The sequence below is a fragment of the Triticum aestivum genome, chromosome 4A (assembly GCF_018294505.1).
Source record: "Triticum aestivum cultivar Chinese Spring chromosome 4A, IWGSC CS RefSeq v2.1, whole genome shotgun sequence".
NCBI classification, from domain to species: domain Eukaryota; kingdom Viridiplantae; phylum Streptophyta; class Magnoliopsida; order Poales; family Poaceae; genus Triticum; species Triticum aestivum.
Genome location: NC_057803.1, coordinates 597,756,459 through 597,767,946, shown reverse-complemented (window position 1 = coordinate 597,767,946; position 11,488 = coordinate 597,756,459). Strand labels below are relative to the sequence as shown.

Here is an 11,488-nt window from a genome sequence, read left to right as displayed (position 1 = left end):
GATCAGAGAGGCTAAACCCTAGAAGCTAGCCTATGGTATGATTGTATGTTGAGATTGTTGTCCTACGGACTAAAACTCTTCGGTTTATATAGACACCAGAGAGGGTTAGGGTTACAGAAGGTTGATTACAAAGGAGGAGATATCCATATCCGTATTGCCTAGCTTCCCTTCCACGCCAAGTAGAGTCCCATCCGGACACGAGACAAAGTCTTCAATCTTGTATCTTCATAGTCCAACAGTCCGGCCAATGGAGATAGTCCGGCTGTCCGGAGACCTCCTAATCCAGGACTCCCTCAGAGACTATGATTACCCAACAAGTCGGGATGAGACTCCGGACAAAAAATAAAATAAAATAAAAAGAATCCAAAGAAGCCCAAATAAAAAAATGAGAGAAAAAGCGAGAAGGGACAATGCTACTATCCTTTTACCACACTTGTGCTTCAAAGTAGCACCATGATCTTCATGATAGACAGTCTCCTATGTTATCACTTTCATATACTAGTCGCAATTTTTTTCATTATAGAACTTGGCTTGCATATTCCAATGATGGGCTTCCTCAAAATGCCCTAGGTCTTCGTGAGCAAGCAAGTTGGATGCACACCCACTTAGTTTCTTTTTGACCTTTCATACACTTATAGCTCTAGTATATCCATTGCATGGCAATCCCTACTCACTCACATTGATATCTATTCATGGGCATCTCCATAGCCCGTTGATATGCCTAGTTGATGTGAGACTATCTTATCCCTTTTATCTCCTCCACAACCACCATTCTATTCCACGTATAGTGCTATGTCCATGGCTCACGCTCATGTATTGCGTGAAGATTGAAAAAGTTTGAGAATGTCAAAAGTATGAAACAATTGCTTGGCTTGTCATCGGGGTTGTGCATGATTTAAATACTTTGTGTGGTGAAGATAGAGCATAGCCAGACTATATGATTTTGTAGGGATAACTTTCTTTGGCCATGTTATTTTTAGAAGACATAATTGCTTAGTTAGTATGCTTGAAGTATTATAATTTTTATGTCAATATTAAAGTTTTGTCTTGAATCTTTCAGATCTGAATATTCATGCCACAATTAAGAACAATTACATTGAAATTATGCCTAGTAGCATTCCACATCAAAAATTATGTTTTTATCATTTACCTACTCGAGGACGAGCAGGAATTAAGTTTGGGTATGCTTGATATGTCAACAACATATCTAGAATTTTTGATTGCTCCATGCTATATTATCTTCTGTTTTGGACATTATTGGGCTTTATTATCCACTTTTATATTATTTTGGGGACTAACCTATAACCGGAGGCCCAACCCAGAATTGCTGTTTTTTTGCCTATTTTAGGGTTTCGAAGAAAAGGAATATCAAACGGAGTCTAAACGGAATAAAACCTTCGGGAACGTGATTTTTGGAACGAACAAGATCCAGGAGACCTGGACCCTACGTCAAGCAACCAATAGGGAGGCCACGAGGTAGGGGGCGTGCCTACCCCCCCCCCCCCAGGCGCGCCCTCCACCCTCGTGGCCCCCCTGTTGCTCCACGGACGTACTCCTTCCTCCTATATATAACTACGTACCCCCAAATTACCAGATACGGAGCGAAAACCCTAATTCCACCGTCGTAACTTTTGTTATCCACGAGATCCCATCTCAGGGCCTATTCCGGAGCTCCGCCGGAGAGGGCATCGATCACGGAGGGCTTCTACATCAACACCATAGCCTCTCCGATGAAGTGTGAGTAGTTTACCTCAGACCTTCGGATCTATAGTTATTAGCTAGATGGCTTCTTCTCTCTTTTTGGATCTCAATACAAAGTTCTCCCCCTCTCTTGTGGAGATCTATTCGATGTAGTCTTCTTTTGTCGTGTGTTTGCTGAGACCGATGAATTGTGGGTTTATGATCAAGTTTATCTATGAACAATATTTGAATCTTCTCTGAATTCTTTTATGTCTGATTGGTTATCTTTGCAAGTCTCTTCGAATTATCAGTTTGGTTCGGCCAAGTAGATTGATCTTTCTTGCAATGGGAGAAGTGCTTAGCTTTGGGTTCAATCTTGCGGTGTCCTTTCCTAGTGACAGTAGGGGCAGCAAGGCACATATTGTATTGTTGCCATCGAGGATAACAAGATGGTTTTTTTTATCATATTGCATGAATTTATCGCTCTACAACATGTCATCTTGCTTAAAGCGTTACTCTGTTCTTATGAACTTAATACTCTAGATGCATGCTGGATAGCGGTCGATGTGTGGAGTAATGGTAGTAGATGCAGGCAGGAATCGGTCTACTTGTCTCGGACGTGATGCCTATATACATGATCATAGCTAGATATTCTCATAACTATGCTCAATTCTGTCAATTGCTCAACAGTAATTTGTTCACCCACATAAAATACGTATGCTCTTGAGAGAAGCCACTAGTGAAACCTATGGCCCCCGAGTCTATTTCCATCATATTAATCTTTCAACACTTTGTTATTTTCATTGCCTTTTATTTTACTTTGCATCTTTATCATAAAAATACCAAAATATTATCTTATCATATCTATCAGATCTCACTCTCGTAAGTGACCGTGTAGGGATTGACAACCCCTTATCGCATTGGTTGCAAGGATTTATTTGTTTTGTGTAGCTGTGAGGGACTGGCGCGTAGCCTCCTACCGGATTTATACCTTGGTTCTCAAAAACTGAGGTAAATACTTATGCTACTTTGCTGCATCACCCTTTCCTCTTCAAGGGAAAACCAACGTAGTGCTCAAGAAGTAGCAGCCGACGACGCAGTACAGCTAGTAGAGCACTCGCTGCCAAACGCCTACGTGAGAGACCCTCGCGAGCCCAGCCATACAACCTCCACTCCTTCTCGATCCCGTCCTCGTTCACTCCGCATCCACGGCCGAATTCCCCATGTCTCCACTGCTCAGTCCCCCGGACCGCTGGACCCATCCTCACCTTGCCATGGCAGCCGCAGCACTGAGGGCGCAGCTCAACGCCCTTCCCCTCCTCACTAGTCATGTGGTTGTGGATTTTGGCCAGGCTAGCCCACTAACTTGGCCTTTTCCTTTGCGTTGGTGTGGTCGATGTTGATCCAAGGTGTGATGGACGAGGATATATGTTCCAGGAGCTACGGAAAGAGGGCACCGCCGCCGAGGTCTCCCGCCTCTTCATCTACGACGCCCGATATCATCGACGACATCGACACCCTCATGTCTGCCCCCATGCCCTCTATCATCTCTCCCTCTGCTCTCTATCTCGGGTACTGATTCATCTTAATTATCTTCTTTGGAAATTGCAGGGAGGACCGGAAGAGCCCGAAGTGGACTTTGACGAGGTGGAAGCCCTGATGCAGCAACTCATGCCGTGCACCTCCAGGTGATGACCATCATAAACCCTTTCTGTCTCTTCCACCTACTTATTTTTAACTCTATGTGTTTGTTTGCCCACTGCTACGTCCATGTCGTGCGATTCAGATCTGTTTATTATACTGGGCAAATGATTCTTATTTGTCGGTTGCACTGCCGCATAGGCGTAATTAGAAGAATCGAATTTAGTTGCTTTTAGTGTAACAGAGTTACCAGTATCCCGATTAATATCAATGTTATGATGAGGATAAATTGTTGTCATTTTCGGAATATTCCTGGTATTAATGATCTGCTATTATGTGTATTGCTAATGGTGGGTTTTCTGGTATTAATGATCTGCTATTCTTTGTATCTCAAATGGTGTTTTTTCTAGTTTGTCCACGGCATCAATGTTGTTTTTTATTTGGATGTGTTGGCACAGGGTGTGTACCTCACGATAGGGCCGCATAATTGAGGTTCATGTCATTTTATTGGCGTCGTATAGCCATAGGTAGAAGAGCTGAGTTTAGTCATATATCGTGTAACGAAATTGTTGGTATTCTTCCCAATGTTAATCACATCGTATAGCTTGGCGAGGGGATTTTTTGTCGTTTTGCAAATGTTTCTTCTACTATCGTGTCTGTTCTTCGGGCAATGCCATTATTCAAGGCCGAGAATGAAAAAAAATGTCATTTTATAAGCATGGCTGCTATTAATGACCTACAATTCTACATAACGTCAATGTCCATTCTTTCTGTTTCTCCATTGGAACAGTGTTGTTTCTATTCAGACTTGTCAGGCGCAGGGTGTGTACATCATTTGGGTGTATTATATCCAAAATAAGAAGACCTGATTGTAGTTGTGTCTCATGTAGCAGAATTGTGAGTAGTCATGACAATTTCATGGTTCGGCAAGAAAAACTTTGTCGTTTTGTAAATATTTATGGTACTACTGATCTGCTATTGCACATAACGACAATGGTTTTTTTCTAGTCCATCAAACAATTTATGGAGTTGACAATCATGATAGGAAATGGCTCCTTGAGAATATTATTGTGTTGACGTCTCAGTTCATAATAAGTTTGATAAGTTCGTAATTTCCTGATCTGCATCTCTTTTGCATGTTTCAGTGTTGGTGCATAGCAAGTGAACCTCGCCAGCATGCACTTCGGCAATTTCTATGCCATAGAATACAAACCAGGGTCAGAACTCAATTGCTTATTACATATTGTTACACAATAATTATTCACAACATTGTTTTTCAATGTCTCTATGTAAACCTGCCAGCTCATGTTGTCTTTTCTGTCGTTATTTTCAGCTCATACCAATCTAACGTTGTTAAGAAGTAACCTAATTTTCTTTTTCACTTCATTTGCAATCACGTTGTTGATATTACTCGGTTCATTATCTGAATATGCTACGCTTTGATGGTTCTCTTGTACTTGGTTGGCTCTAGAATTCTATTTATAGCACAACTAAATTCTTATATGGCAAGAGATTTTTATTTTTTGAAATATAGGGTTACAATTTTTGAACCAGTTCATCTCAGTTCTGTTAACCTCTTCAGAATTTGACAACATGGTATTTTTGCATTATTTCAGGTGTCTCGTGTCATTGGCTCTTGTTAGGAATGAGTTCTATAATGTGCGACATGAGTTGGAGATAATGATGCAGGTCGCACCTTATGTGCCTCAAGTTGGATTTTGATACCAACTACCCAATAGTTTCATAACCCATAGATTGGTCATATTGAGATAGAGAAGAGGGAACAATCTTTAATCCTTAATCTAATTGTTTTGACATTTAGATTTGGAGCACTTAGTATGAGGTACCAAAAAGTCTCATTTAGCCGTTAAATGATTATGTGTAATTTTGTCATCATGTTTGGTAGTTGCATAGGTTAGCTCAAAAAAAGTGGTAGAAATTCTTTGTTTCCCAGCTTAAATTATGCTTTGCCAAGTGCCCAAATAAGAAACTAGCTAACTTGTAACATGGCTGATTAGTGAAACCATGTGACTTGAGCACCATTATGTGCCATAGACTTATCTTAAATAATTTTTCGGAAGGTACTTTTCTTAATCATTGACCTATTATTCATCTTTTGATGCAGCTCGAAGAGCAGATCGTGGCATGTGATCCTAACTCCTAAGTAGCGGCAAGTGAAGGGGAAAGAGTGTGGCCCCATACAATCCCTTGCATTATGCGGTCCATGTGTCTCCGAAGATGTAGTGGTTTTCAAAGGGTGTCTAGCACTAAAGGGGCATGTAAAACGTAGATGAATATTCTCGTGTCGGAACTTTGGGCTTGTAACCCTGTGAACGAAAACCGTTGCCGTGTGTTGATGTCATTGTGAAGTCCATATTCTAGTGTGTCGTGGATGTGTTGCCGCCCCGCCTACGGGCTGTGTATAAAACCTATACCTGGTTGGTTGGTCCTCTAGGTACTTTGTTTTGCTGTATGTTCTGTTTGTTTTTCTCTATAAGCAAGTCTTGTTGTTGGTTGTTGTACCCACAGTGTAGCCAATCACCATATTTGGGCACGTTAAACATGTCTTTTCGGTCTGAAATTTCAGCATGGCCTTCTTATAGGAGTACGATGGCACCACGAGCAGTAGCTAGAGGAGGGGTAAAACACAGGGGATGGTCTACGAGGTCACATCCAGGGATCACAAAGTTGTCGGTTCGCGAGATGGCTTGAAGAGCATCTCTGGGCTTAGGTATGTTTGCATTGGTGGAAAAAGTCTGGGCTAATTAAGTCGCCAATTACAGCTCCAATGATGATCGCTGGAACATCATACTACTCCTTTAAAAAAAGGAGGATGGCCCCGGCCTCTACATCTAGGAGATGCATACAGCCATTTTATTCGTTATTCACAAAGACTTTACAAAGTAATACATCAATATGTCTGAATCCACCATCTTGGAAACATCTGTCGCTACTCCTATCCAATGTATGAAGGCGGTGCAGTAAGCCCGAGCCGAATAATCGGATCTCTCACCTAAGCCTAAAATCAAAAGCTGAAGGCCGCAACCAAGCCACATACCAGGTGTGCGCTACAAACTGGTCCGACGCCCTCTCATGGGTCTTTGCCACCATCTTCCACAGATCCATCTTCAGAGTGGGTGCTGATGAATCGTTCTTGTCAGCCCTATCGTCGACGCCACCATGGTGCCAAACAGTGCGACTACCCTCCGCTCGTCCATCCAGACATGTCCGTCGTCGAGATCCCAGCTGCACCATGCCGCCAATACTCATCTTCTTCACATGGTAGATAACACACCGCTCCACCTGTGAACCTCTGCACCAGCGCCACTGCCCTTTGCCATCCAGAGCCCACCTGTAGCTGTCCAATCACGCGGATTTTGGACTTTCGTCCGGGAGGGGGTGGGGTCAGGGGTGGATAGGATGGACCTCGGCTTTGCTCCCCAAGGAGGACAACGACATTGAAAGACGTCGCTGCTGCCGGGCCGGAACAGCCGACCAAACACTACAAGAAATATGTCAACTTATGACCTTCTATCAGTGACCCTCGAAGAATTGGTCATAAATTTATGACCATTTTAGACCAATTGGTCAAAAGCTGTTCAGGGGGCTCCAAACCCTAAACCATTGCGACCATTTTGGTCAGAAAGGTCGTAATTTCCTTACATGAAATGGTCACAAAGCAAATAGTGCTAGTCCGCTGCCTTATTTCTAGTTGTTAATGACCAATATAGATGGTCATAGACTTGTAGATTGTGGTGGGTTGTGATGACTAGGCGCCATCTCATCAGTTTTACCTATGTGTCATGTCCATGTGGCAGTTTTTGCCCTAGGTTGTGAAGCAACCTATATTTCTATCATTCCCAAAATTCCCAAAAAAATCTCATAAATTCTTTGGGGCATATCTTCATCAAATATGTAAAAATCCTTCTTTGCCTAGTTCAAAACTAATTCAACAATATTCATTTTCCTATTCTGTTCACAACAACACTTTATGAAGGAAGTGCTATTTATATATTCTTGATTGCCCTCGGAATTTTTGGGCACTCTTTCCTATCCAAATTATTACCGCATGACAAAATTCAGCTCCATTTGCCTAGCAAATCTTCCTCGGCAAATTTCCAAAGTTTTTGTCCACCTAGAAGCATTGTGAAGGAAGTACCTATTTTATATCTCTAAATGACATGAAATTTATACAGTTCCTTCATATGCCCAAATTATCAACCTCCTCCAAATTGCAGCTCAGTCAAATCATCTATGTGAGCCCAGGTTCAATTTATGTTTTATGGCCAAATTGGCACGTTGCAAAGCAAGTGTTATATAGACCCCTCCTATTACCCTCAAACTTTTCTGGCACTCTTCCATACCCAAATGATTGCCACATGATAATATTCAGCTAAATTTTCCTAGTAAATCTTTCTCGGGAAATTTTCAAAGTTTCTACCTCGAGAGAAGCTTTGTGAAGTAAGTACTAGCTAGGCTTACCCAAATGATCTGAAAATTTACCAGAGCATGACCATACCTAAGTAACTTACCTACACCAATTTTGAGCTCATTGCATTCATCCAATCTCTCTCACTAGTTTTCCCAAGTTTCTGTCCATAGAAGAGCATTGTGAAGGAAGTACTACTTTGGCATGTCCAAATGGTATCAATTTTCTACAATGCTTTCCTATGCCCAAATAACCATACTCCACAAAATTTCAGCTCACTCCATTCATTATTTTGAGCCCACCTTCAACAATCATATTTTTGTCCAGCGTGGTACTTTGCAAAGCAAGTACCACCTAGGATCCTCCTTTTGAGCTAAAAATTTGTGAAGACATTCTCCTGAGTAGATGATCATCCTCAGCCAAAACTCACGCCCATTGGCCATGTGCATTTCCCGTACCGCTAATCAAACACTTGGCTGCTAATTCATGTTTGAGAATCGATCGGTCTCCTCGTGAGAATTTTATGTTGTAATTTTCTTCCTAGCACCAACCTGGGGAGTGCCCAACCCACTAGACATGCCTAGGCCGCCTAGAACACATGGCAACATTACGGTCACGCGGTGACCACGCGACGGGCATGCGAGTTTACGCGCTCTAGAGTTGGGGCCCTCGGCCACCGCCCAAACCTCGATGTATCGCCACCAAACCATGTATTTATGATTAAATAGGTCCTTATGTAACTAGAAATGATTTTTGGAAAAAATAAATAGCAAACTATGAGGAAGCTGCCGTTCAAATTTGACCCGCTTCCAACTGAATCGGCGGAAATTTGTCTTTTTCACGAGAGGTGGATCAAAAAAAATTACACCCAACCATTTTGTCAATTGTGCATTAAATATGGCCTAGTATTTTATAAAAATGATTTGGTCCAATTTTGAAACAATTATTTGGTAGTTCCTTCACAAAAAAAACTCCTTTCGGGCACTTGAAAAATGGAAAATGGTTTTTTCGTCCAACGAAAATGAAAACTCCTTAGGCAACATTGTTTGCCATTCCAATATGCACCCTTGTGCACAATATGAGATCATTTGAACAAACTATGCCATGGATGTGGCCATAAGATTGATCATTTGGCTTGAAAGCCATTGATCTCCACACGTGATAGCTCGTTTCTGAGAACACCTTTTTAAAATAATTGCCGTATTACAAGTTTATTATTTTTCCTAGGAACTTGGCCACATATAATGACACAATGCGAAGGTTTCCCAAATTTTTGATTGTTTTGAATTTTTTATGCCTATTTCAAAATGCGGTCAAAACAGCGGGAATGACCGTTCCTAGCTAGTGGTTGAATCTTGGAATTTTTTTGGTGTTTCTATGATTAAATAGATACTTATGTACCTAGAAATGATTTTTGAAAAAATAAAGAGCAAACTACAAGGTAGCTACAGTTCAAATTTGACCCGCTTCCAGCTGAATCGGCGGAAATTTGTCTTTTTCATGAGAGGTGGATCAAAACTTTTTACACCCAACCATTTTGTCAATTGTGCATTAAATATGGCCTAGTATTTTAGAAAAATGATTTGGTCCAATTTTGCAACAATTATTTGGTAGGTCCTTCACAATAAAACCTCCTTTTGGGCACTCAAAAAATGGAAAATGGTTTTTTCGTCCAAAGAAAGTGACAACTTCCTTAGGAAACATTGTTTTCCATTCCAATATGCACCCTTGTGCACAATATGAGATCATTTGAACAAACTATGCCATGGATGTGGCCATAAGATTGATTATTTGGCTTGAAAGCCATTGATCTCCACACGTGATAGCTCGTATCTGAGAACACTTTTTTAAAATAATTGTCGTATTACAAGTTTATTATTTTTCCTAGGAACTTGGCCACATATAATGACACAGTGCGAAGGTTTCCCAAATTTTTGAATTTTTTTTGAATTTTTTATGCCCGTTTTAAAATGCGGTCAAAACGGCAGGAATGACCGTTCCTAGCTAGTGGTTGAATCTTGGAATTTTTTTGGTGTTTCTATGATTAAATAGATACTTATGTACCTAGAAATGATTTTTGAAAAAAATAAAGAGCAAACTATGAGGCAGCTGTAGTTCAAATTTAACCCGTTACAGCTGAATCGACGGAATTTGTCGTTTTCACCAGAGGTGGATCAAAACTTTTGACACCCAACAATTTGGTCAATTGTGCATTAAACATGTCCTAGTATTTTAGAAAATTGATTTTGTCCAATTTTGCAACAATTATTTGGTAGGTCCTTCACAAAAGAACCTCCTTTTGGGCACTCAAAAAATGGAAAATGGTTTTTTCGTCCAAAGAAAATGAAATCTTCCTTAGGCAACATTGTTTGCCATTCCAATATGCACCCTTGTGCACAATATGAGATCATTTGAACAAACTATGCCATGGATGTGGCCATAAGATTGATCATTTGGCTTGAAAGCCATTGATCTCCACACGTGATAGCTCGTTTTTGAGAACACTTTTTTAAAATAATTGCCGTATTACAAGTTTGTTATTTTTCCTGGGAACTTGGCCACATATAATGACACAATGCGAAGGTTTCCCAATTTTTTGATTTTTTTGAATTTTTTATGCCCGTTTCAAAATGCGGTCAAAACGGCGGGCTTGAGCGTTCCTAGCTAGTGGTTGAATCTTGGAATTTTTTTGGTGTTTCTATGATTAAATAGATACTTATGTACCTAGAAATGATTTTTGGAAAATATAAATAGCAAACTATGAGGCAACTACAGTTCAAATTTGACCCGCTTCCAGCTGAATCGGCGGGAATTTGTCTTTTTCACGAGAGGTGGATCAAAAGCTTTTTACACCCAAACATTTGGTCAATTGTGCATTAAATATGGCCTAGTATTTTATAAAATTGATTTGGTCCAATTTTGCGACAAATATTTGGTAGGTCCTTCCCAAAAAAGCCTTGTTTCGGGCACTCGGAAAATGGAAAATGAATTTTCCATGCAAAAAAATGAAAACTTCCTTAGACAACATTGTTTGCCATTCCAAGATGCACCATTGTGCATAATATTAGATCATTTGAACAAACTATGAGGCAGTTGTAGTTAAAATTTGACCCGCTTCCTAGTGAATCGACGAAAATCTCACCTAGTATGAAAGTACCTCTAGTTATTCGAGGGAATCGTACTTAGACGTTGTCATAAAAAGAGAAGGGAACTTACCGCCGGGCGTCGTGGTGCTGCGTTGGAGCTCCCCCGAGCCGCAATGGAGCTTCGCCGGACACCGTGGTGCTGCGTTGGAGCTCTTGGCGCGCCATTGACAGCCGCAATGGAGCTTCGTGGGGATGTCATCGGTGCTGCGTTGAAGTTTTTTCATGCTCGGTGCTGTCGTGACATATTGATGTGATCGAACAATCACCAATGCGCAGATCAAGCGCCTAGCTAGGCGGATGATTTCTAGACAAAATCATCTGACTGACTCGTATCAGCCACCTATTGTTAATCGATTGCGACCAGTTTAGATGGTCATAACATCATCAAATCCTGTACTTCGTTCTGATTGGTCTACGAGCATGTCACGCGGATCAAGCATTAGAGACCGTTGGATAGTCCCGGATCCAACGGCCCACACCCTCTCACCCTCTCACCCACCCACCGGGACCTCCTCTCTCCCCCGCACACCACTCCTTGTCCCGTCCTCTCTCCCCCGCGGGCAAACCCTAGCACTCCCCGATCCAGACTCCT

The 11,488-nt window shown here is 41.3% G+C and overlaps 1 pseudogene; it reads left to right on the top strand.

Moving 5' to 3' along the window:
• Window positions 1-2,903: 2,903 nt before the first annotated feature.
• LOC123083990 (histidine-containing phosphotransfer protein 2-like) lies at window positions 2,904-5,485 on the top strand (annotated as a pseudogene).
• Window positions 5,486-11,488: the final 6,003 nt, after the last annotated feature.